This window comes from Tachyglossus aculeatus, chromosome 15 (assembly GCF_015852505.1).
Source record: "Tachyglossus aculeatus isolate mTacAcu1 chromosome 15, mTacAcu1.pri, whole genome shotgun sequence".
NCBI lineage: Eukaryota > Metazoa > Chordata > Mammalia > Monotremata > Tachyglossidae > Tachyglossus > Tachyglossus aculeatus.
Genome location: NC_052080.1, coordinates 18,824,287 through 18,851,749, shown reverse-complemented (window position 1 = coordinate 18,851,749; position 27,463 = coordinate 18,824,287). Strand labels below are relative to the sequence as shown.

General features: G+C 46.7%; 1 long non-coding RNA gene across 1 annotated transcript; it reads right to left on the bottom strand.

Annotated features, from left to right (window-relative positions):
- Nucleotides 1-4,673: 4,673 nt before the first annotated feature.
- Nucleotides 4,674-25,254, bottom strand: LOC119937867. The gene is made up of 2 exons (XR_005454244.1): nt 25,182-25,254; nt 4,674-6,116 (listed from the first exon to the last, which is right to left on the bottom strand). It is a non-coding gene; the product is annotated as an uncharacterized LOC119937867 (long non-coding RNA).
- Nucleotides 25,255-27,463: the final 2,209 nt, after the last annotated feature.

Sequence of the window (27,463 nt, the reverse complement as noted above, 5' to 3'; positions counted from 1 at the left end):
CCCAAGCGCTTAGTACACTGCTCTGCACACAGTAAGCGCTCAATATGATTGATTGATTGATTGATCTACCCCAGGGCTTGGTACAATGCCTGGCACAAAGTAAGTGCTTAACAAATACCATTAATAAAAAAAACAAATGAGAAACAGTGTAGCCTAATGGAAGTATCACAAGGCTGGGAGTCCGAAGATCTGGGTTCTAATCCCTGCTCCGCCGCTTGCCTGCCGATTGAAATTAGGCAATTCACTGAACTTCTCTAAGCCTCAGTTCCCTCATCCATAAAATGGGGATTCAATTAATTCCCTCTCATTTAGACTGTGAACCTCATGTGTTTGGGGGAACTATGTCCAACCTATCTCATCTCTACCCCAATACTTGGCGCTTCACATGTGCTTAACAGATACTACTATTATCATTATTATTATTGTTATTATTATCATTAGTTAAAGAGCAACCTGGGTCTCCCCTTCTAGACTGGAAGCTAATTACGAGCAGGGAACATGTCTTTTAATTCTTTTGCATTATACTCTCCCATGTCCTTAGAACAGTGCTCTGCAAATATTAAGCACTCAATAAATACCACTGATTGATTGACTGATTTCAATGCCATAATTTTAAGTAAACTTGTAGGCAAACGTAAGAGGCACTGGCATCTAATTCATTCGTGTATTTTTGCTAGCTAGGCTCTTGCATGAAAAGGCACCTGAGAATAAAATAATCAATATTATTTTGTACTTTCCTTCTTTAATAGAGATTCACAATGATCAGGGACTGTTTATAAGGCTAACTTAAAATCATACATTTGTATTGCTCAGAGGTATGGCTGTTTGTTTTCTTTTTCCAACCCACCTATGTTCTGGATCAACCCATCAGTGGTATTTATTGAGCACTTACTGTGTGCAGAGCACTGTACTAAGAGGTTGGGAGAGTTGATAGACACGTTCCCTGCCCACGGTGACCTTACAGGATCACACATCATAACCCTGAATGTGGTATTAAGAAAGGGACCTGCTATGATCCTTCTTACTTTGGAGTGAACAAGACAGGTGAGGATAAGAGAACTAGAGAAAGGGCTTAGAAAGTGAAGGGACTCTATAATATTGTCCCCTCCCAAGCACTTAGTACAGTTCTCCGCACACAATAAGCCCTTAAGAAATATGATTTTCTTTAATGGCATTTGTTAAGTACTTACTATGATCCCAGAACTGTGTTAAACTCTGGGGTGGATACAGCAAAGTGGATTGGAACCCAGTCCGTGTCCTAATGAGGCTCACAATCTTTACCCCTGTTTTTCAGATAAGGAAACTGCTGCACAGTGAAGTTAACTGACTTGCCCGAGGTCACCCAGAAGAGGCAGAGTTAGAAATACAATGCAAGTCCTTCTGTCTCCCAGACACATGCTCTATCCAGTAGGCCACACTGCTTCTTCATCGACTGATGGATATTCCCCTGTCAGAATCTGAGACCCTCTCATCCCCTACCCTAGTTCTGCCACCCCCCAATACTGTCTCACCTGAATGCACTTGGTCCCCCCTCCCCTCAGCCCCTTCCCCACTGTTAACATATACAAATCTTCAAATTCTGTGTCTTCCCCCATATCCCCGAAATGATTTTTATGTCTCACCTGCTACAGTGGAAGATCCTCAATGGTGGATCAAGGGTACTGTAAAATTATCATCATTATGGTATTTGTTAAGCACATGTGTCAAGGACTGCTCTAAGCACTAAAGTAGATACAAGTTATTCAGGTTGGACACACCCCAAGCCTACAGTGGGCTTGCAGTCTTCATAAGAGGGAGAACAGGTACTTAATCCCCATTTTACAGTTAAGGAAACAGAGCCAAAAAGAAGTGACTTGCCCCAGGCCACAGAGTGGACAAATGGCAGAGCTGGAATTAGAATCCAGGTCCTCCGACGTCGAGGTCCGTGCTCTTTCCTATTCTGCTTCCATGGTACTCTTCCAAGCTCTCAATATGGTGCTCTGTACAGAGTGAGAGGTCAGGTAATGTCATCTACCGAGGCGGAAGGGTGGATTCATGAATTATCATCGAGAAAGAACCAACAGAGAGGGAGGTTAGCCACAGAAGACAATCCATGTATCCATTCCTCAAGGTTATTAGACTCTGCTCCAGGTATAAAGAAAGATCAGCTGGGTTTAGGTATTTCCACGCAGATTTGTCTTGAAGCGTGTAATTATTGCCCAACAGCCATGCTGTTAAATGGCAGGATTAGTTTCCCAGATTGGGTTGCCATCTCTCCCTGCAAATGGTTGAGACAATATTTTTCACCGGATAATTTATCCTGAATCCTCTAGCAGCGACAAAGCAACAGACTCAAAGCAATCCCCCAAATCCAGCTTTGACTCAGCGGCCAAAGAACCTATAATTTGCCTTCAGAGTGTTCCGACCTGTCGTGCGTTCAGATCCATAGATCACCCAGGCTTCTCCAGGGTTAAAGGTCAGCCTTTGTGGGGAAAGCCAGAGGATTAGGTAGGCAAGGGATCCTCCCTCCTGGGAACTGTTACCTGCAGTCACACGATGAAGATGCAAATCCACACGTTTCTCTGCCAGCCAAGGGACCAGGGAGGAGAAGGCTTGAGGTCATGCAGCCTAGTGGAAAGAGCCCTGGACTGGGAGTCAGAATACCTGGGTTCTAATCCCTGCTCTACCAACTGCTTGCTGTGTGACTATGGGCAAGTCACTTCACTTCTCTGGCCTTCAGTTACCTCATCTATAAAATGGGGATTAATAGTAATAATAATAACAACATTTATTAAGTGCTTACTATGTGCCAAGCACTGTTCTAAGTGCTGGGGAGGTTACAAGGTGATCAGGTTGTCCCATGGGGGGGCTCACAGTCTTAACCCCCATTTTACAGATGAGGTAACGGAGGCCCAGAGAAGTTAAGTGACTTGCCCAAAGTCACACAGCTGACAGTTGGCGGAGCCGGGATTTGAACTCATGACCTCTGACTCCAAAGCCCGTGCTGTTTTCCACTGAGCCAGGTTAATGGTGAGTCCCATGTGGGGCAGAGACCTTGTCCAACCCGGTTTGCTAGTATCCACCCTAGCACTTAGTGTGGTGCCTGGCACATAGTAAGCGCTTAACAAACACCACAATTATTATTAATATCATTATTCTCCCATGGCTCAGTTTCCTCAACCCTAAAATGTAGACTCTATACCTGTCCTCTGTCCTACATAGACTGTGAGCCCCATGCGGGACAAGGACTGTGTCCAACCTAATTAACATGTACCTATCCCAGAGCTTAGAGCAGCGTTTCACACATAGTAAGCACTTAACAAAAACAATAAAAAAGAAAAACTCTCCAAAGAGGTGTTTGCTCTTGACAGATTCGATTCAGAGAACTAGAAGTGGTTTGGTTTGTATCTCCTGGCTCCAGAAAGGCTATCAGAAAGCTTTTGGTACTTAGATAACACCCCCAGTGACAAAGCAGCATGGCGTAGTGGACAGAGCACAGGCCTGGGAATCAGAAAGACCTGGGTTATAATCCCGGCTCTGACACTTGTATGCTGTGTGACCTTGAGCTAGTCATTTAACTTCTCTGTGCCTCAGTTCCCTCAGCTGTAAAATGGGAATTAAGACTGTGAGCCCCATGAGGGACAGGGACTGTGTCCAACCCAATTTGCTTGTATCCATCCCAGCACGTAGTACAGCACCTGGTACATTGTAAAAAGCACTTAACAAATACCACAATTATTATTATAATTATTCTTTCACTCTACTACCTGTTCTCCTTCCTACTTAGACTATCGGCCCCATGTGGGGCCTGATGATCTTGTATCTGCCCCGGTGCTTATTACAGTGCTTGGCTCATAATAAGTGCTTAACAAATACCACTGGAAAAAACAACAAAAAACACCACAAGATTGTGAACACCCCACCGCCTTTCAACCCTTTTTGCCATCCTTCATTAAAAGTATTTATTGAGCCCTCACTGTGTGCAGAGCACTGTACTGAGCACTTGGGAGATGACAATACAATAGAGTTGGTAAACACCGTCCTTCCCCTTTTTAGTGCCCACCAACCCGCACCACACAATCACACTCCTACACAACCATATGCACATAAAGAGAAGAGTAAACATCCTACTAGGGGATGTCCAATTTTACTGCCACTATTTTAGGGGTTACAGGACTTAGGAAAGCTTTTGTCTCTCATCAGCCTGAGTATTGGCTGTGCAACATAACCCAGGGGAGAAATCCACCTGATAAAACTCTCTGGAATCTAAAGGGGCGAAGAGAAGCAATGCCCAAATGCCGATGGTCAGAAAGCAGGCCAAGGTCAGAAACTTAGCCATTTTCGGTCTGTGCCCGTGAGATCCTACATGACAGTCTCTTCTAACGGGGGCAGGATAGCCCAATGGACAGAGCATTGGCCAGGGATTCGGAAGATCTGGGTTCTAATCCTGGCTCTGCCACATACCTGTTGTGTGACCTTGGGCAAGTCACTTCACTTCTCTGGGCCTCAGTCATCTCATCTATAAAATGGGGATTCAATATCTGTTCTTCCTCTTAATATGGTGAGCCTCCATGCGGGGCAGGATCTGTGTCTGACCTAATTAATTTATACCTACCCCAGCACTTAAAACAGTATTTGACACAGAGTAAGCACATATCAAATACCATAAAAGAAACAGGGGAAGGACAAAAATCAATCAGTTTTATTTACTGAGAGCAACATACTGTACTGAGTGCTAGAGAGAGTCCAATACAACAGAGTGGGTAGATATATTCCCTGCCCATGGCGCACTTACAATGAGCTGGCTGATTCTACCAAATGCTGACATATGCATCAAGGATAATAAAGAGGAAACATCACAACAAACAGGATAGCTGGGTGGGAATCAATAGATCAATAGTATTTATTGAGTGCTCACTTTGTGCTATACCCTTTAGAGGATACAATACAGCTTGTAGACCCCCTCAAGGTTATGGGAAGAACCCAGAACCAGAAATCAGGAGACTAGGCTGCTAATTCCAGCTCTGTCACTCACACGCTGGGTGATCTCAGATAAGCCCCTCAACTTCTCTGTTTCTCAGTGCCCAAAGTTACCCAGCAGGCAAGCGGTGGCACCGGAATTAGAACCCAGGTCCTCTGCCTCCCGAGCCTGGGCTCTTTCCCCTAGGCAGGGTTACATCTGGAGATGGGGTGAGGCTGAGGAAAAACCTTGGCCCTTCACTCCCTCGTTAGGAGTGTTCGATTCCAGGCAAATTCCTGCTGATCAGACGGGTGTGAAAGAGACCTCTGTGTACTTGGATGACCTAGACAGACACACACACGGTTCCTTAAACCATCCAAGGGCTGAATCCGCGATCCTCTGAGGCATCAATAGTCCCAGCAGCAAGGCTAGAGTTCTCCACGGCTCCCACACGCCTCACGCACTCCAACCGTGATCCCGGATCATGCAAGGATCACGAGGGTTCTCTTTCCCTCCTCTTTCTCCATAACCCCCGGCTCCAGAAAGCTGGATCTCCTTCCCTCTTCTCTCTCCACATCCCCCGGCTCCAGACGTCTGGCTGATGCCGTTCCCCAATCCGTCCTCTTAGTGCCGGTGAGGCCCTTCATCCAAGCCCATCAGGAGGGGAAGGAAAATAAAATTCCACAGGGGCTTCCAGGGCGATGAGTAAACACCGGGCCCTCCAGAAAGAGCAGGAAGAAATTGAGCTCCCGTTTGACCCGAAACTCGTTAACTATTCACCCCTGTATCCGGCTGGTAGATAACCGAGTGAACTGAGAGCGGCTCAGTCCAGTAGGCCCAGCCAGAAGCCAGGAAGGGGGCAGAGGGGTTGGGCTTTGGGTGGCCAGACTTTTGGTCTTCAAAGGGAAAGAGACTTTAGCGGAGGACCCCGGTACGGGAAAGAGAGCAGCCGGGGAATGGTATAGTGACACAGCCCCTCCGATCTGGATGATAAGTTCTCGCCAATGCACTGTCGGCCCCAGTGGTATTCTACCAAGAATGCACTGCACCCTTGGGCTCCATCGCCATCCACGGATCCCGTTCCACCTCCAGAAGCGGTCTCCTCCAGCTTCAGGTCTCAGGCTGCAGCTAAGAAGCAACTGTCTCTATGAGCACTTGCTTTCTCTGCTTCAGAAATCTGTGGGGAAACAAGGCAAGAGTTAATCTGAGGCCTGGTCGCTTCACCTCTAAGCAACTGGTTTCCATCGAGCCGTCGCCCACTGAGGAGAGAGATCTGGATGGAAGTCAGGATGAACCGAATGCAGAGCCTGTGAATTTCTGGGTCTTTTCCCCTTCAATCAATCCTGTTGGCTTTTTTATGGTATTTGTGAGGTGCCTACTCTGTCAAACACTATTCTAAGCACTGAGACAGATAGAGGATAAAGAGGTTGGACATGATCCCTGTCCCGCATGGGGCTCACAGTTTAAATAGGAGGGCGAACAGGGATTTCAATATCATTTTGCACCTGAGGAAACTAAGGCATAGAGAAGTGAAGTGATTTGCTCGGATCTCACAGCCGCTCTGTGCAAGAGGCAGGATTAGAAACCAGGTCTTCTGATTCCCAGGCCAGTGCTCTTTCCACTAGAGGCCTTGCTACTCCTGGTCCTTTCCCCTTGTTCCACTGCCTCCATCCCCTTACCTTCTCATACCCAACTTTCAGAGTTGTAAGGTGGTATTTCCCTCTAGACTGTAAGCTCACTGTGGACAGGGAATTTGTCTGTTTATTGTTCTACTGTAGTCTCCCTAGCACTTAGTACAGAACTTTGCACACAGTAGGTGCTCAATATATATGATCAAATGAAATTCCACAAGGGCGCACCTCCTTCCCCTAGCCCTTGACACACACACACACACACACACACACACACACACACACACACACACACATTGGGTTGTTCCACAATAATCCAGTAAAAACCACATCAGGGCCAAACCCCATTGTCAAGCAACCACATCCACTCTTTGGCATTTTAATACCTGCCTGAGTGAAATGTTACCCATCTCTTGTAAAAAAAAAAAAAAAAAAAAAAAAAAAAGTGAAATAACCCAAATAAATAAGCAAGCCTACGCTTAGCCCACCCTCCCTCCCAAATGGTCTGGAACTGTCCTTGAGGGTACCAGTGGAGAGGAGAGGGTCACAAAATGTAGGGGATGGGGAAGAGAAAGAAGTACCAACCCTACTCTAGACTGTAAACTAATTGTGGTCAGGGAATATGTCTGCTTATTGTCCTTTTGGAATCTCCCAAGTGCTTAGTACAGTGCTCCGCACACAGTAAGCACTCAAGAAAAATGATTAAATTGAATGAATAAATGCTCACCAGCTTCTTGCCAATCCAGACCAGCCTCTGGACGGGAAAGAGATGCGGGAGGGGGGTGGAGGGGGTGAGGATTAAAAGTCACCCAAGAAGTGGAGTGATTATCTGGAAACACACAGTCCATAGGACATTATGGCTCTTCCTAGCAAATCGCATCATCGGCTGTTTATGCTCCTCCTCCGTGCCCTGAGTCACTTGGCCCACAGGATAATGCAGCCACCTCTTGGGCAGGGCATCTCCTCCTGTTCCGCAAGGTTGTTTTTGTAAAGCCCGTTGCCATAGTGCAGGCAGCCGAACCAGACAGAACGGCCACAGTCCATCGACCTGTCCGTCAGACCCCGATTCCGCCCTCACACAGAGCTTCTCCTGGACCGGTCGGATACACACTCGCTGTTTCTATCTCCGACTCCTCTCACCACACCCGGCCACACATGTTGGGAGAGGGTGGTGACTTGGAAAGAAACCACTAGGATCTCTTCGCCTGAGGCCAAGGTGTCTCGCATGGCCTAGGGGATAGAGCACAGACTTGGGAGTCAGAGGGCCTGGGTTCTAATCCTATCTCTGCCAATTGCTTGCTGTGTGACCTTGGACAACTCACAAGTTCCCTCATCTGTAAACCGGGCATTAAGACCGTGAGCCCCCATGTGGGACATGGACTGCGACCACCCTGATTTCCTGTATCTAACCCAGTGCTTAGCAAAGGGCTGGCACATGGTTAAGCACTCAACAAATACCATTTTAAAAAACAGAAAAAATAGAAGGACTCACAATCAATGAATCTCTGGGCTGGATAAGAGCCATCTATCACGTTCCCTGAGGCCACAGCAAGAGGTAACCCTAAGATGCTGGAAGACCTTGAACAAGTCACTTTACTCCTCTCCACCTCAGTCTCCCCATCTGCAAAATGGGAATTACAAGCCCTTCTAGACTGCAAACTAAGTGGTCAGGGAATGTATCCATTTATTCTTATATTGTACTCTCCCAAGCGCTTAGTACAGTGCTCTGTGCACAGTAAGTGCTCAATAGAAATTATTGAATGACCCATTCTCCCACCCCCTCAGAATCTGAGGACCATGTGGGACAGGGACTGTCAGACCTGATGATCTTTTCTCTACTCCAGTGCTTGGTGCAGTGTTGGAATGTAATAAGCGCTCTGCCGAGACCACCGTTAGTCTATTATTAGTACTATCAGTCTGATTAAACACCAGGAAGAAGCTGGAAAGGACCAAGTTTGCCAGACATTGGATCACTTTACCGGAAGTAGTTGGGACATAGCTTGAAGCAGCCCTGTCTGGAAGCAGAGAGAGAGATCATGGGACATGAGATGAGCCCTCCTGGAAACAACTGACTCAAATTTGGGGGGTTTTTCACCCCTCTAAAGTGTCATTAGGCCTCCAGGGTGTGGAGAGGCTGAAAGGATTAGACTTTGGGGATTGAGACTGAGAGTCCACGTGGAACAGGGACTGTTACAACCCGATTTGCTTGTATCCACCGCAGCGCTTGGTACAGTGCCTGTCTCCCACTAAGCGCTTAAAAAATGCTACAATTATTATTATTGCTATTATTATAGGGTTTACCACCTTCCCTTCTCCCCCTGGGGTTTTCCATCTTTACCCTTCCCCCTGGGGCTCCATTCCTCTCTTCTTTTTAATGCTTTCCAACATTCCATCTTCCCCCTGGGACTCCCCGAGTCTCTCCCCTGTAATAATGATAATAATATGTATATGTATATATATGTTTGTACATATTTATTACTCCATTTATTTATTTGCACATATTTATTCTATTTATTTTATTTTGTTAATTTGTTTTGTTGTCTGTCTCCCCCTTCTAGACTGTGAGCCTGCTGTTGGGTAGGGACCGTCTCTATATGTTGCCAACTTGTACTTCCCAAGTGCTTAGTACAGTGCTCTGCACACAGTAAGTGCTCAATGAATACGATTGAATGAATGAATGAATAATAATAATAATTATGATATTTTCTTCGGTGCTTGCTATGAGCCAAGCACTGTTGTAAGCATTGGAGTAGACACAAGATAATCAGGTTGTCCCATATGGGGCTCTAGTGCTCCCTTCCTTCCCTTCTCCCCTTGGGGCCCCCCCAGTCTCTCCTTTCCTTTCTTCCTCCTCTTCCCTCTGGTCTCCCCTCTTCCTTCCTCCCTCTGGAACTTCCCTCCTTCCCTGGTCTTCCCTCCTCCTCCTCTTCCTGGGGGTCTCCTCCTTCCTTCCTCCCCTTGGGGCTCACCTCCTTCCATTTTTGGAATGTTTTCAAAGCAGCCCTCCCTGTTAACAGATGCTGCTAAAAAATGAAAGACACCTTCCCAACTTCAAGGGGGCTGGAGAGGAGACCAATGTCTGCTAGCTCTCCCAACCTCGGCCCTCACCCCAATCCCCACCACTGGCTCTTTCTCTCACTTGCCCCTGGGCCCCTCTGGACACCGTCCCCCTTTGAATCAAGTTGGCCAGAAAAAAATCACATTTTTGTTTGTTTGTCTTTTACCTCCGGGAGTAAGCCTCTTCCTGCCCTCTCCCCAGTTCCTCCCATTTTAGAAAAGCCCCTGGGTCCCCTCCAGCCTGTAAACTCTGTGTGCAAATGTCCTGACTCTTGCAAATGTGTTAAAAAATCGACCTTCAGAAAGCTTCCAGATGTTCCATTTGTGTGGCGGTGTTACCCTGCTTCAGTCTCCAGGGGCTGTTACACAGCTTCCTGACGGCCTGGGGTAAATAGCAACAGCAGCCAAAGGAATCAGGAGGGGATGGGGAGGGAATGGGGGGTGGGCAGGAGAAAGGCACCCAAATGTGCCTTTCCATTAGTGTGGTTTAGTGGTTACAACATGGGACTGGGAGTCAGAGAATCTAATCAACCAATCAAGCAATCATATCTGTTGAGGGTCCACTGTGTGTAGAGCACTGTACTAAACACATTAATGCAATCACTCATCCTATCCCACCTGGGTTACTTCATCAGTCTCCTTGCTGACCTCCCAACCTCCTGTCTCTCCCTTCTCCAGTCTATACTTCACTTCACTGCCTGGATCATCTTTCAACAGAAACATTCAGGGCATGTCATCCCCCTCCTCAAAAATCTCCAGTGGTTGCCTATCCACCTCCATATCAAACAAAAACTTCACACCACTGGCTTTAAAGCTCTCCATCACTTTGCCCCCTCCTACCTCACCTCGCTTCTCTCCTTCTACAACCCAGGCCATACACTTCGCTTGTCTAGTGCTAACCTTCTCATGGTGCCTCCATCTCGCCTGTCTTGCCACTGACCCCAAATCTACGTCCTGCCTCCAGCCTGGAATGCCCTCCCTCCTCCAATCCGACAGATAAATGACTCTCCCCCATGTCAAAGCCTTACTGAAGGCCCATCTCCTCCAAGAAGCTCTGCGCGCAGTAAGCGCTCAATAAATACAATTGAATGAGTGAAGGAACATGATTGCTTGATAAATACGATTGAATGAAGGAATGAATATTTATTTTACTTGTACATATTTATTCTATTTATTTTATTTTGTTAATATGTTTTGTTTTGTTGTCTGTCTTCCCCTTCTAGACTGTGAGCCCACTGTTGGGTAGGGACTGTCTCTATATGATGCCAACTTGTACTTCCCAAGCGCTTAGTACAGTGCTCTGCACACAGTAAGCACTCAATAAATACGATTGAAGGAAGAAGAAAGAAGCCTTCCTAGATTAAGCCCCCTTTTCTCATCTCCCACTCCCTTCTGTGTCACCCTGACTCGCTCCCTTTCTCTTCCTCCCTCCCAGCCCCGCAATAGTTTTGTACATAGCTGCAATTTATTTATTTGTATTGATATCTGTCTCCCCCCCGGCCTTTAGACTGTAAGCTCGTCATGGTCAAGGAATGGGTCTCTTTAGTACAGTGCTCTGCACACATTAAGCGTTCAAAAAATACCACTGACTGATTCAGAACATGCCTACTTCCAGGGTCTATCTTTAAAAGACCGATCCTTCCAGGAATAAACGTAAGCACCATCCCCTGTCCAATCACCTCTATCTGCTCCAGTGCTTAGAACAGTGTTTGACACATAGTAAGCACTTAACAAATAAAGTAACAGTCTAGGCATGAGTTTACAGTCTAGAAATCCTATCTCTCAAAGAGAGTGCACACAGTAAGCACACAATAAATACGATTGAACAAATGAACGAGCGAATGTGGGACAGGGACTGTGTCCAGCCTGAGTTTCTGGTATTCACCCCAGCGCTTAGTATAGTACCTCGTAGTGTGGCTCAGTGGAAAGAGCACGGGCTTTGGAATCAGAGCTGATGGGTTCAAATCCCAGCTCCGCCACTTGTCAGCTGCGTGACTTTGGGCAAGTCACTTAACTTCTCTGGGCCTCAGTTCCCTCCTCTGTAAAATGGGGATTAAGACTGTGAGCCCTCTGTGGGACAACCTCATCACCTTGTAACCTCCCCAGAGCTTAGAACAGCGCTTTGCACATAGTAAGTGCTTAATAAATGCTATCATTATTATTATTACCTGGCACATAGTAAGTGCTTAACAAAAACCATAATCATTATTATCATATTATCATTATTAAAGCCAAGTGGGACAGACAAAAGAGGGAAACAGTAGGGCCAGTGCCTACCCAACTGGCCATATGCACTCATGGCTTGGAAGTCTTGACTCGATGCCAAGCCGGGAGATCCTGTTCCGTTTGAAGTTTCCTGCGCCCGTGGCTTTTGGCCACCCATCAGACCTCCATAAAAGCCCGGCACCATCAAGAGGCAGGGTGACGAAACCAGGGTGCGTTATCTCCTGGGCTCAGGGTGGGGTGCCCCCTTAAAGCTCAGTTGAAAAGAGTGAACCGAAGGCAGTACAAAGGCAGTTCTGACCCTCTCCCTGCCCCCTTCAGACGTTTAATCCTGGCGGATTGGTTTTATGAAGATAGACCCCGGAGATAGGTGTGCTCTTAGTCATTCCATGGTATTAATTGAGCTCTTACTGGGTGCGGAGCACATACTAAACGCTAGGGAGAGTACAACAGATCCATTCCCTGCCCACAGCGAGTTTATGGTCTAGAGGGAGAGACAGACATTATTATAAATAAATTATGAATATGGACGTAGCTGTTTTGCTCTTCTCCCAAATCCAACAGCTGTCTCTGACGGGCCTCCTTGTTATCAGGGGAAGTGGGCCAGAACCACTCAAATAGTGGCTTCATTCATTTATGCATATTTATTGAGTGCTCATTATGTGCAGAGCACTCTACTAGCGCTTAGAACAGTGCTTTGCGCATAATAAGTGCTTAACAAATACCATCAGAAAAAAATTGGGAGAGTGGATCTCTAGACTGTAAGCTCGTCTCTAGACTAAGCTCACTGTGGACAGGGAATGGGAATGGGAATCACTTGCTGTGGGGCTTGGACACTCAAAATTAGTTGGACTCTCTCTCTCTCCCTTTCATGGGATCCTAGAGTCAGAACCAAACCTCCCAACAAAGACTCAGCTCTGGGTCCCCCCTCATTTTTCTAATTAAAGACCCCAAAAAGCATTTTCATGTTTGTGGACTGCTCTAACCCCTCAGGAAGACCACGGGAAAGGAGACCCAAAAGGGAAGACCAAAATAATCCTGGCATGAGCCACCCTCCATTCCCCTCCCTCCAGCCAATCCACTCCTTCCCCAACTACTGCTTCTCCCCCTCCTCCTCCTCCTGCTACTATTCCTTCTACATCTATTCCTTCTACTTCAGTCAGTCAGTAGTATTTAATGAGAATTTGCTGTATGAAGAAAATTGTACTAATCGCTGGAGAGAGTACAACAATAAACAGATACAGTCTCTGCCCACAACGAGCTTACAGTCTAGAGGAGGGGAGATAGACATTAATATGAATAAAAATACATGACAAATAAATTGCTTCTACCCCTAATCCTTCTACTCCTATGGCTACTACCCTTTCTACTCCTACTATTCCTTTTACTCTTATCTCCACCACCACAAGCTCTGAGCCAAAGGCCAGACTAAGATCCCACAGCCAACCAGGAGCAAATCCAGGACCAGAATTCACCACTTCCCCAACTCGGATCCTAAATCTTGGCCAGGATGGCCAGGAGAACTGTTTCTCAAAACACCTGGATGGGAAGATTATCCACTTCAGAAGCAAGAAGCGACTTGTTCTATTTCCTGTCTCAAACCGTTTCCAGTAGCTGTAATTCTCTCCTCCCAGAGGGGGCACAGAGTTAAGAGAAGTATTGTGGTCTAGTGGAAAGAGCACAGGCCTGAAAATCAGAGGACATGGGTTCTAATCCCAACTTGGCCAAATGCCTGCTGGGTTACCTTGAGCAAGTAACTTCACTTCTTTGTGCCTCAGTTTCTGAATAATAATAATGCTATTTATTAAGGGCTTTCTATCAAACACTGTACTGAGTGCTGGGTTAGATACAAAAAAATTAGTTTGGACCCGGTCCCTGTTTCTCACTGGGCTCTCAGTCTATAAATAAATCCATAAATGGTATTTATTGAGCACAAACTGTATTTAGAGCACTATACTAAGTGCTCAGGAGAGTCCAATACAGTTGAGTTGATAGAAACGCTCCCTGCCCTCAAGGAGCTTACAGTCTAGTGGGGAAGAAACCCCTCCTAGACACCCATTCCCCCTACCCCCTAGACTGGGAATCCCATATAATAATAATAATAATAATAATAATAATAATAATAATGGGATGTGTTAAGAAGTGCTTACTATGTGCAAAGCACTATTTTAAGCTGGGAAGGGACTGTGTCCAGTGCTTAACCCCAGCACATGCTTAACAAAGACCATCATCATAATTATCATTACTATTAATAAATTAATCGGTGACACATTGGGTGCTTATTATGCACAGAAAACTATACTAAGAGTTTGGGAGAGTACAATACAAAAGAATGAATAGACTCGTTCCCTGCCCATAATAAATTACAGTCTAGAGGGAGAGACAGACATTAATACAAATAAATAAAATTATATAATTCAAAGATAAAATACGAAGTGCTGTGTGATTGGGGTGGGGTGAATATCAACTGTCCAAAGGTCACAGATCCAAGTACAGAGATGACGCAGAAGAGGAGGGAGCTGGGGAAGGGAGGGCTTCATCAGGGAAGGCCTCTTGGAGGAGGTGTGAACTTAATAATGCTTGGAAGGTGGAGAGAGTGGTGTTGTGGCATATATGGAGGGGGAGGGAGTTCCAGGCTAGGGGGAGGACTTGAAAAAGGGGTCGGCAGCCAGATAAATGAGATTGGGGTACAATTAGTAAACTGGTGCCAGAGGAGTTGAGTCTGCAGGCTGGGCTGAAGTAGGAGATTAATAATAATATATTATTAATTATTTAATTAATTAATTAATAATTATTAATAATAATAATAATGCTATTTAAGTGCTTACTATGTGCCAGACACTGTTCTAAGCACTGAGATATACACAAGATAATTGCATTGGACATAGTCCCTGTCCCATGTAGGGCTCCCTGTTTTAATCCCCGTTTTACATTCATTCAATCGTTTTTATTAAGGGCTTACTGTGTGCAGAGCACTGTATTAAGCTCTTGGGAAGTACAAGTTGGCAACACAAGGAGACGGTCCCTACCCAACAACGGGTTCACAGTCTAGAAGGGGGAGACAGACAACAAAACAAAGCATGTGAGGGAACTGAGGTTTAGAGAAGTGAAGTGACTTGCCCCAGATCACACAGCAGACAAGTGGCGGAGCCGGGATTAGTGAGGTGAGGTTGGAGGTTAGAAAAGCAGCCTGGCTCAATGGAAAGAACACGGGCTTGGGAGTCAGACATCATGGGTTCAAATCCCGGCTCCGCCAACTGTCAGCCGTGTGACTTAGGGCAAGTCCCTTAACTTCTCTGTGCCTCAATTACCTATCTGTAAAATGGGGGTGAATACTGTGAGCCCCACGTGGGACAACCTGATCACCTTGTATCCTCCCCAGTGCTTAGAAGAGTGCTTTGCACATAGTAAGTGCTTAACAAATGCCATTATTATTTTTATTATTATGGGGCAAACTGACTGACTGCTTTAAGTTATTATTATCACCATAAGCCCAAGACTTCTCATAGAATAGCGGGTCAGTGATCTTCCCCTCTTACCATGGCTGCTGCATTGACATCAGAGTGGTGGGAAGGAATCAGTAACAAGATGGGTCCTCCTTCTCCTTTCTCCTGGCACCCTGGCTGGCTGACTGGCATGGATGCAGCATGAGAAGCAGTTGGCAGAGAAGCAGTGTGGCTTCGCGGATAGAGTCTGGGCCTGGGGGTCAGAAGTACCTGAGTTCTAATCCCACCTCCAATACCTGTGACCACGGGCAAGTCACTAAACTCCTCCGGGCCTCAGTTACCTCATCTGTAAAATGGGGATTGTGGGCAGGGAACGTGAATGTGTCTATTTAGTGTGGCATTTTACTCTCTCAAGAACTTAGTACAGTGTTCTGCATTCAATAAATATGATTGAATGAATGTGGGACATGGACTGTATCCAACATGATTGAGTTGTTTCTACCCCACCACTTAGAACAATGCATGGCACATAGTAAGAGCCTAACAAGTGCTATTATTTTTATTATTATTATTATTTAAATAGAAGCCCATGGCCATCCTCCGCCCTGACATCCATGGCCTCTGCCAGCCTCAGGCACAGGGACATGGGAGGTTTAATTGCTCCAAGCAGTAGCAGTACCAATTCAAGTAAGGACACATCCTGGCACACTCTAAATCCCATTCTCTCTTGGGTCTTCCTCCAGCTCCTGCTCCTTGTATCCATCTCACCTTTTAGACTGCACTGATAATCGGGGCCAGGTGTTTAGTATGTGCTGAGCACTGTACTAAGCACCAGAGTAGATATGAGACAATCGGGTCAGACATAGTCCCCATCTCCAATGGGGCTCACGGTCTAAGGGGGAGGGAACAGGTATTGAATCTCTGTTTTACAGATGAGAAAACTGAGGCCCAGAATAAGTGAAGTGACTCACCCAAGGTCACTCAGCAGGAAGGCGGCGGAGCCGGGATTAGATCCCAAGTCCTTGACACCCACCCGTGCTCTTTCCATTAGTCAGCGCTGCTTCTCCGAGCAGGAAACAAGTGTGATGGTTAGCTCCTTGACCGCCAGAGCCACAAGAGGAGATCCTGTAATGCACTCTCAAATGCCAAGAACATTGCTCAAACAATTAATCAATGGTATTTATTGAGCGCTTACTATGTGTAGGGCATTGCACTAAGCACTTGGGAGAGTACAACACAACAGATACATTCCCTGCCCACATCAAGGTTACAGTCCAGAGTGGGAGGCAGAAATGAATATAAAGTACAAACATGTACATATATGTACACAAGTGCTGTGGGGCTGGGAGGAGGAAAAAAATAAAGGGAGCAATCCAGAAGGGGAGACACACATTAACAGGAATAAGTGATAGAAATAAATAATAATGTTCCTCAGTAGTTGTTCAAATCCCACCACACAGGTCCTAGGGACTCCTCTCCACCTTTGAGCCCCCAAACCCAGTAGGGTGGGAGTCCTTCCTGCCAGCTGACTACACCCCGATTTCCAAATGAAGCAAGTCAGTCAGTCCTATTTATTGAGCACCTAATGTGTGCAGAGCACCGAACTAAGTGCTCGGGAGAGTACAACACATCAGACACCTTCCCTGCCCACAACAACACGTCAGTTGTCCCTGCCTGCTCCTGCCAGACAGGTGGGCCCTTCTCACCCATGCTTCTCATTCAAAGCATGGGTGGGTGTCGAGGACTTGGGATCTAATCCCAGCTCCACCGCCTTCCTGCTGAGTGACCTTGGGCGAATCACTTCATTTATTCTGGGCCTCAGAATGAGGATTCTGGGAGAGAGGAGAGGCTCATCCCTCTCAGCTCCTGCCTGGGCCACCCACTCCCCAACCGGTCCCCGAGTTCTTCCAGAAAAGAAGAGTTTCCCTAACGACGCTCCGTCTCCACCCCTGCCCAGTTTCCCGTCCAAAAGTTGACTCAAGGTGGCCCCTTCCCACCACCCCAGGGCTCCCAGCGCAGGTGCCCTGGGGAGGAGAGACGCCCATCCGAAGCCTCCAAAGCGGGCTGCCAGGGGTGAGCCGGCCAGGCGTTCTGTTCCCATGGCATTCCTCCTGGCGGTGCGGTTAATAAATAACCACGGCCTAGACAGGTGCTGGCGGCTTCGCCTTAGGAGTTCTGGTTCAGTGTTGGAGGTGACTCATTTCCCCTTTATGGTCTCCCATAAAAGGATGAGTAACAGAGTCCGGCCCTTTCCCAGGGGCGCTTACGTCTGGGTGTCCAGAGCTCCCGGGAGGCCACGATGAGTTGAGGGGAACCCCGCCTTTCAGGGGGACCTCGCTCTGCAGCTATTTGATGTTCAGAAGGGTAAATGATAATAATACTCATGGCGGTATTTGGTCAGCGCTTACTACGTGCCAGGGACTGGACAAAAAAGCATATTGGGTTACCCAGTCCCTGTCCCAGGTGGGGCTCACAGTCTCAATTCCCATTTCACAGACGTGGGAAATGAGGCCCAAAGAAGTGATGTGACTTGCCCAAGGTCGCACAACAGACAAGTGGTGGAGCCAGGATTAGAACCCAGGTCCTTCTGACTCCTGGACCCAGGCTCTAACCACTATGCCATGCTGCTTGCCGGTGTGGGAGTTGGAGGACCTGAATTCTAATCCTGCCTATGCCACTCTCCTACTGTGCGTCATTGGACAAATCACTTCACTTCTCTGGACTTCAGTTTCCTCATCTGTAAAATGGGGATTAAATATTTGTACTTCCCAAGCGCTTGTACTTCCCAAGTGCTTGTATTTCCCAAGCGCTTAGTACAGTGCCCTGCACACAGTAAGCGCTCAATAAATACGATTGATTGATTGTTCTCTTTCCTACTTAAACTGTGACCCCCAGGTGGGATAGGGACTGTGTCCAGCATGATTCTTTTTAATGGTATTTTTTAAGTGCTTACTATGTGCCACACACTGTACTAAGCACGGGGGTGGATACAAGCAAATCGGGTTGGACCCAGTTCCTGTCTCAGGAGAGATGAGGTAACTGAGGCACAGAGAAGTGAAGTGGCTTGCCCAGAGTCGCACAGCAGACAAGCGGAGGAGCCACAATTAGAACCCATCACTTTTTTGACTCCAAGGCATGGGTTCTATCCACTGTACCAGTTGGGGGAAAGTTACCAGGATTTTGACTTGGTCACAGGGATGAAACGCGGAAGACAAACAGGGGAAGAAAGACATGTTCAGGCCCCTGACCCTCTCTCAGATCAATACCCCCAAAGCAGCTTGCCAAAAGGTCATCAGAGGTATTGGACAAAACCCCAGAGGGACACTAGAAGTAGCATGGCGTAGTGGACAGAGCACAGGCCTGAGAGTTAAAAGGTCATGGGTTCTAATACCGGCTTGGCCACTTGTCTGCTGTGTGACCTTGGACAAGTCACTTCACTTCTCTGAGCCTGTTACCTCGTCTGTAAAATGGGGATTGAGACTATGAGGCCCACATGGGACAGGGACTGTTTCCAGCCCGATTTGCTTGTATCCACCCCAGTGCTTAGTACAGTGCCTGGCACACAGTTAAATGCTTGACAAATACCAACATCATTATTATTACACCTAAAGCTCCAAGTCTGGTCCCTCCCTCTCCCTCCCCAAAAGAATTCCTTCCAAAATTTTCTTGGAGAAGAAGACACCAGAGAGGAGGCACGGGTCACTCTCCCTCAATCCCACCTCTACCCGCAACTCCAACAGTGAGAAGCAGAAGTAGTGAAGTAGGAGTAGAGAAGCAGTGTGTCCTAGTGGCTAGAGCACAGGCCTTGGAGGCAGAAGGACCTCAGTTCTAATCCCTGCTCAGCCACTTGTCTGCTGTGTGGCCTTGAGCAAGTAACTTCTCTTCTCTGGGCCTCAGTTCCCTCATCTGTAAAGTGGCGATTAAGACTGTTAGCTCCATGAGGGACAGGGACTCTGTCCAATCCTTTTTCCTTGTATCCACCTCAGCGGTTAGTACAGTGCCTGGCACTTAACAGATAATACTAATACTAATAATGGTGGCATTTATGAAGCACTTACTATGTGCAAAGCACTGTTCTAAGTGCTGGGGAGGTTACAAGGTGATCAGGTTGTCCCATGGGGGGCTCACAGCTTTAATCCCCATTTTACAGATGAAGGAACTGAGGCACAGAGAAGTTAAGTGACCTGCCCAAAGTCACACATCTGACAATTGGTGGAGCCAGGATTTGAACCCCTGACCTCTGACTCCAAAGCCATGCTTTTTCCACTGAGTCACTCTGCTTCTCTACAATAATACTACAATTATTATCATTATTATTACTATTATTAACACAACCTCATTTTCTGATCTGTTTATAATTATGCTTATTATTATTGTTGTATTTGTTAAGCATTTACTATGTGTCAAGCACTGTTCCAAGCGCTAGGGCAGATAAATTAATCCAATGACAATCCCTCTCTAATTGGTGGGAAACTTGGAGGAATTCATGCCTTCTCCATCTTCCCCGCTCCATATGCCAGGTTGACCCTACCCCCTACCAGTCCTAAGAAAGACTGCAGCAGCTTGGCTTAGTGGTTCTGGGTTCTAATCCTGACTTCACCACTTATCTGCTGAGTGACCTTGGGCAAGTCACTTGATGTCTCTCTCTCAGGTCTCTCATACTTGATGCCTCTCTGTCTCAGTTATCTGGAAATTGGGGATTAAGACTGTGAGCCCCATGTGGGCCAGGGATTGTGTCCAACCTGATTACCTTTATCCACTCCAGCACTTAGTACAGTGTCAGGCACATAGAAAAAGTTTAACAAATACCATTACAAAAAATCAGGCTGGCCCTGATCTCACATGGGGGTCACAGTTTAAGTAGGAAGAAGAACAGGTATTTAATCCCGAGGCTACAGAACTGAAGCCCAGAGAAGTGAAGTGACTTGTCCAAGGACAACCAGCAAGAAAGTGACATAGCCAGGATTAGAACCCAGGTTTTCCGACTCCCAAGCCAGAGTTCTTTCCACCGGGCCACGCTGCTCTTTCAGTCAGCCAGCCTCTCACAGGTACACGCTGACAGAAGCTGATGAAAGAATCCGGAGCCCCTTTGGAAAGCTCACTCAAAACAGTCCAGACCTCTTTAACCTCGAAGTGAAAGACCGGCAATGGCAGTCTGGAGGAAGAACCCACCTAATCTAAGCTGCAGCTCCAGAAGCCAAAATAAAAATAAAAAAACCTTCGCCAAAAAAGAAAAAAAAAACGGTATAAAGATGTGGGTGCTTTTGGGTGTTGGCTTTTGCCTTGATTTGTTTTGTGGAATACCCATCCTGCTACCTGGTTTCTAAAACAGACAATAAACAGATGATGTCAGAGTGGAGAACAAGGTATCCAACCACAAAGAGCTGGAGGCGGAAGCTGTGAGTGACACGTCAGGGAAAGCAAGAGCCCTAGAGCTTTTGGTTCAGAGATGGGAATTAAGGAGGAGGAAAAGACACTGAAGCAAAGCAGGTGTAAACTATTCTCTCCTCAGTCATTGGCCTCTTGGGTGAACTTTTCATTCATTCATTCATTCATTCAATCGCATTTATTGAGCGCTTACTGTGTGCAGAGCACTAAGCGCTTGGAAAGCACAATTCAGCAACAAATAGAGGCAATCACTACCCAACGGGCTCACAGTCTAGAAATGTATTACAGTGCCCTCTTTGACAGCTGAACTTTATAACAGTTGATCTTAGTTACCCGAGAAGGAAGTCACAATGTTTCTCCCAGCGCACAAGTTTCATTTTTCCCTCTCACCTATCACTGAGCTGAAGACAACTCAGCGAACAGTACTTTTGGCACGGCTACTGTGTGCAGAACAACCGATCAGTGGTATTTATTGAGCGCTTACCGTGTGGAGATCACTGCACTAAGCACTTGGGAGAGTACAGTAGAACAATACAACAGACACATTCCCTACCCACAGTGAGTCTAATGTCTAGAGGGGGAGACAGACATTAATATAATTAAATAAATTAGAGGTGGCAAGGATGATTATAATTAAGGATTATGGTATTTGTAAAGCTCTTAGTGTGTGTCAAGCACTGTTCTAATCAATTAATTGAATAGCACTGGCCTGGGAATCAGAGGATCTGCATTCTAAACCCAGCTCCACCATTCGTCTGCTGTGTGATCATGGCCATGTCGCTTCACTTTTCAGTTACCTCATCTGTAAAATGGGGATTAAGACTTTAAGTCCCATGCGGGACAAGGACTATGTCCAAACTGATTTTTTAAAATCTATTCCAGTGTTTCATATACTGTCTGGCCCATATTAAATGCTTACAAATATCATTAATCAATGGTATTGATTGAGCACTTAGTGTGTGCAGAGCACTGTATTAAGTACTTGGGAGAGTAGATACGTTCTCTGCCTGCGAGGATCTTACATTCTAGAGGGTAGATTAGATTTGGGGTAGATACAGCGTAGTCAGATTGGACATGATTCCTTCCCACAAGGAGCTTCTGGACTACAGAGGAAGACTCACATTAAAATAAATGTCAAGAAGTGGAAATGGACATGAACAGGGATATGCACTTAAGTGCCGTGGGGCTGGTGAATATCAAGTGCTAAAGTTTAGAGCACTGTACTGAACACTTGGAATAGTATAGGTGAGTTAGCACACATGATCCCAACCCTCAAAGACCTTACATTATAGTGAGACTAAAATCATTTACAGCTAGGATGAAGAAGACAAGGTAAGATACACATCCATGGTTGGCAACAAGGGTACGAAAACCCCCTGATTTTCCAAACTAAGTTCCAAATTCTCAGCAGAGAAGGCACTTTCTACTCCTTGGGGACTCAAAATGGGGGAGCGGATCATCATCTAATAAGTCTCCATTTCTTCCTATCCTCAGTTGGTTCAATCCCAGGTTCAATCCTGGTTCAATCCCAGGATACGCTATTCTTGGAATGGTGATTTCTAGTTCTGATATGGGCTCAATCATGGGTGGTTGAGTTGAGAAGCAGCATGGCCTAGTGGATACAGCACAGGCCTGAGAATCAGAAGGACCTGGGTTCTAATACCAGCTCTATTGCTTGTCTGCTGGGTGACCTTGGGCAAGTCACTTCACTTGTCTGCGTCTCAGTGACCTCATCTGGAAAACGGGGACTGAGATTGTGAGCCCCACGTGGGACAGGGACTATGTCCAACTCGATTGCTTGTATCCATCCCAGTGCTTAATACAGTGCCTGGAACATAGAAAGTGCTTAACAGATACCAGCGTTGTTATTGTGTTACACTGATAAAACTGGACACCTTGGAGAGGATTTTTTACTCCCATGGGCTCGGCTCAGTGCTCTGCACACAGTATGTCACTAGCTCCATGAGGGCCGGGATGTGTCCTTCTAACTCAGTTGTCCCAAACTTTCATCACAGTGCTCCGCATGGAGAAAGCACTCACTAAATACTCTGGATTAGAAATGGTGGAGCCGAAAAGAGTTTGGAGCATGGAGGAGCTGGATGAGAAGATGTCAGCTTGGCTGTCTGTGTGCCGTAGACAGACTGAGTCACCAGCTCCGAGGCAGGATGGTGGTGTCTCACGGTGGCGAGCGTAGGAGAGAGGGTGGAAACCTCCCCAAGCCAAACATATGAGGGTGACTCATGCTTGGGCAGAGAGGGTTCACACTCAGTCTTGATGATCTCAGAGCCTTCATCATTCCTGCACCTCTCTGGACTAGCATTCCCGTTTCTTCTGAGCCCCTGGTTTTCCAGTTCCCACTCAGGGGGCTATCCCTATCATCGTCATAATTGTGGGATTTGTTCATCACTTACCATGTGCCAATCACTGTGGTAGGTAGGGCACAATCAGGCCAGAGATGATCCTTGTCCAATGTGGGGCTCACTGTCTATGAATCAATGATTAAATAATAATAATGATAATAATAATAATGGTATTTGTTAAGCACTTACTATGTGCCAGGCACTGTACTAAGTGCTGTGGTGAATACAAGCAAATTGAACATTCCCTAATTTATTTATTTATATTAATGTCTGTATCATCTCTAGACAGTAAGCTCATTGTGGGCATGGAATGTGTCTGTTTATTGTTGTATTGTACTCTCCCAAGTGCTTAGTACAGTGCTCTGCATGCAGTAAGTGCTCAATATATATGACTGACTGACTGACTTTAAGTCACACAGCAGGGCTGTGGCATATCTGGGACCAGAATCCAGATCTCCTGGCTCCCCTGACCCAGGCTCAATCCAGTAGGCCCTGTTGAAATGTAGGGACATTGAGGTTTTGACATGATTTACATTATTTAATCAATCAGTGGTATCTATTGAGTGCTTACAATGCATCATCATCATCATCAATCGTATTTATTGAGCACTTACTGTGTGCAGAGCACTGTACTAAGCGCTTGGGAAGTACAAATTGGCAACATATAGAGACAGTCCCTACCCAACAGTGGGCTCACAGTCTAAAAGTCTAAAATGCACAGAGCACTGTACTGTGTGCTTAACATTTATATTATTTATACTAACGACTGCCTCCCTCTATAGACTGTGAACTCGTTGTGGGCAGGGAACAGGTCTGCCGACTCTGTTCTGACTCTCCCAAATGCATAATACAGTGCTCCGCATGTAGTACGTGTTCGGTAAGTACCACTGATCGATTGATTGTTTAGGAAGTTCACTTAGCCATGCTGTGGGGAAGTGAGCCACCAGGCAGTGACATCACCACCTTCCCCATCCCCAAATGGACCTGATAGCCTCTACAGGCTTCTTCATTCCCTCCTGACACAAAGGTTTGTGGGGAGGGGAATCATTAACCCTGATGAGCTGGTCTAGGCTTCAGACACCCACTTGTCTGAGCTCTTCCCCCGACAGTATCGCCGTTGAAATATTTCCACCCCTATAAAAAAACACCTCAGTTGGGAGTCCCAAAGTGCCTCACGGCGGCACTCACCTCCCTCGGGGAGGAACGAAGATGAAGAATGGTGATGTTGTTCTCAGAAAGGCCACCTGGAAATCCCCTCTAACCTCTTTCAATCCACACCTCCAGCCTTTCCGGTCTCTACCAAACCCCAGACAGTCCCCTGCCCGTGAAATGACCTGGCCTGGCGGAATGAGGCAGGAGGCCCAGGCTCTTGTCTGTCTTCAAGGAGCTCGCCTTCCAAAGGGGAATTCGGGGTTAGGAGAAACATGGAATATTCAAGTCGATCAGAGTGCCCAATTTCGAAGAATAGGATGGCTAATCCCAGCTCTGCCACCTGTCTGCTGTGCCTCCTCGGGCAAGATGAACTTCTGTGCCTCAGTTACCTCATCTGTCAAATGGGGATTAAGACTTTGAGCCCCATGTAGGACACAAACTCTGTCCATCCTGATTAAGTTGTCTCTACCCCAGCCCTTAGTACAGTGCCTGGCACATAGTAAGTGCTTGACAAACACCATTTTTTTTTTAAAAAAAAGGGCAGGGAAGGACCCAAGTTCAAGGTATGTCACAAAAAGGTAGACATACCTGGTGGAGGAAATCAAAGGTTTAGGGGAACAAGAAAGACCAGATTGGTCAGCTTGCTGTGGTGTGCCCACAAAGCATTTGTGGACAAATCGGATTTGACTAGGGTAAGTTGGAAACTCATTTCTGATGGGGAAGAAGGTATGAACGCTACCTGGGTTAAGGGATGTGTGAGGATCTGGAATGTGGAGAGTAGGGTGAGGAGATTTGATTGGATCTCCAGACTGTAAGCTCATTGTGGGCAGGGAATGTATATGTTTATTGTGATACTGTACTCTCCCAAGTGATTAATACAGTGCTCTGCACACAGTAAGCTCTCAGTAAATACGACAATGAATCTTCAGAGTTCCCCAAAGACCCTGGCTGGTCCCCCCTAGGCAAGAAACCAAGAAACACATACCATATTCACTTGGGCGAATCAGCCAACACCGTCCATCCCAGAGCATCCAGGAGTCTGCCATAACGCTCCTGTTGAAAACAAAAGAGTGTCATTCATTCATTCAGTCAATCATATTTATTGAGTGCTTACTGTGTGCAGATCACTGTACTAAGAGCTTGGGAAGTACAAGTTGGCAACATATAGAGACGGTCCCTACCCAACAGCGGGCTCACAGTCTAGAAGGGGGAGACAGACAACAAAACAAATTAACAAAATAAAATAAATAGAATAGTAAATATGTACAAGTAAAATAAATAGAGTTATAAATCTGTACAAGCATATATACAGGTGCTGTGGGGAGGGGAAGGAGATAGGGCGTGGGAGACGGGGAGGGGGAGGAGGGGGAGAGGAAGAAGGGGGCTCAGTCTGGGAAGGCCTCCTGGAGGGGGTGAGCTCTCAGTAGGGCTTTGAAGGGAGGAAGAGAGCTAGCTTGGCTGATGCGCAGAGGGAGGGCATTCCAGGCCAGGGGGAGGACGTGGGCTGGGAATCGACGGCGGGATGGGCGAGAACGAGGCACAGTGAGGAGATTAGCAGGTTAGTAATGATTAGACAGGGAAATATGGTATCAGGCTAATCTGCCACACAAACACAAAGTGAGGGTGGAACCAAGCTGTAGACGGTGCTTGCCTCTGCTTCCTTTCTTCCCCTTGCTACCCAACCATATCCACAAAAAGACCGCCGCGCCCCCCCCGCCCCTCCCTGCCACCCGGAACACATACCACTCTCCAGCTACTGGCTATCCAGGTGTTTGACCTGACTATCCATTTGGATCTTACAACGTGTCAAACACCATGCTTTGGTGGACCGAACACGGCAGTCGGAGGACCTGGGTTCCAATTCCGGCTCTGGCACTTGCCTGCTATGTGACCTTGGGCAAGTCACTTCTCTTCTCTCTGCAGCAGTTATCTTATTTGTAAAATGGGGATCGAGACTGTGAGCCCCTCGTGAGACAGATACTGTGTCCAACTAGATTTCCTTGTACCCTCCCATGGGCTCAGTACAGTGACTGGCACATAGCAAGCGCTGATTTCCCATCCTCTCGTCTCTCCCCTCTTCAGTCTATACTTCAAGCTGCTGCCCGGATCATCTTTGTGCAGAAACGTTCTGGGCATGTTAGTCCCCTCCTCAAAAATCTCCACTGGCTACCAGTCAACCTATGCATCAGGCAAAAACTCCTCACTCTAAGCTTCAAGGCTGTCCATCACCTCACCCCCTCCTACTTCACCTTCCTTCTCTTCTTCTACAGCCCAGCCCACACCCTCCGCTCCTCTGCTGCTAACCTCCTTACTGTGTCTCGTTCTCACCCATCCCACCGTAGACCCCCGACCCACATCCTCCCGCTGGCCTGGAATGCCCTCCCTCCGCACATTCGCCTAGCTCTCTTCCTCCCTTCAAAGCCCTACTGAGAGCTCACCTCCTCCAGGAGGCCTTCCCAGACTGAGCCCCCTTTTTCCTCTCCCCCTCTCCATTCCCCCTGCCCTACCACCTTCCCCTCCCCACAGCACCTGTAGATATGTTTGTACAAATTTATTAATCTATTTTACTTGTACATATTTACTATTCTATTTATTTTGATAATGATGTGCCGACTTGTACTTCCCAAGTGCTTAGTGCGGTGCTCTGCACACAATAAGTGCTCAATAAATACGATTGATTGATTGATTGATTGATCTAGCTTTTCTTCTATTTATTCTGATGACAACACCTGTCCACATGTTTTGTTTTGTTGTCTGTCTCCCCTTTCTAGACTGTGAGCCCATTGTTGGGTAGGGACCATCTCTATATGTTGCCAACTTGTACTTCCCAAGCGCTTAGTACAGTGCTCTGCACACAGTAAGTGCTCAGTAAATACAACTGAATGAATGAAAGAATGAATGAAAATACCATCACATCACAAACTGCCCTGAGCAAAGCTGTCTGCCTTTCCAAAGCTCCGGCTCCCATAGCGGAGGGCACTTTAAGACGGGGCAGTGGACCTTTATGCCTTGGCCCCTTCCTAAGGACACCAACATTGTGTCTCACCTAATAGCCTTGGATAATGATAATAATAATTAGGGTACTTGTTAAGCGCTTACTGTGTGCCAGGCATTTTCTTAAACACTGAAGTAAATACAAGTTAATCAGATTGGACACAGACCCTGTCCCACATGGGGCTCACAGTCTCAATCCCCATTTTACAGATGAGGGAACTGAGGCCCAGGGAAGTGAAGTGAGTTACCCCAGGTCAGACAGCAGACATGAGC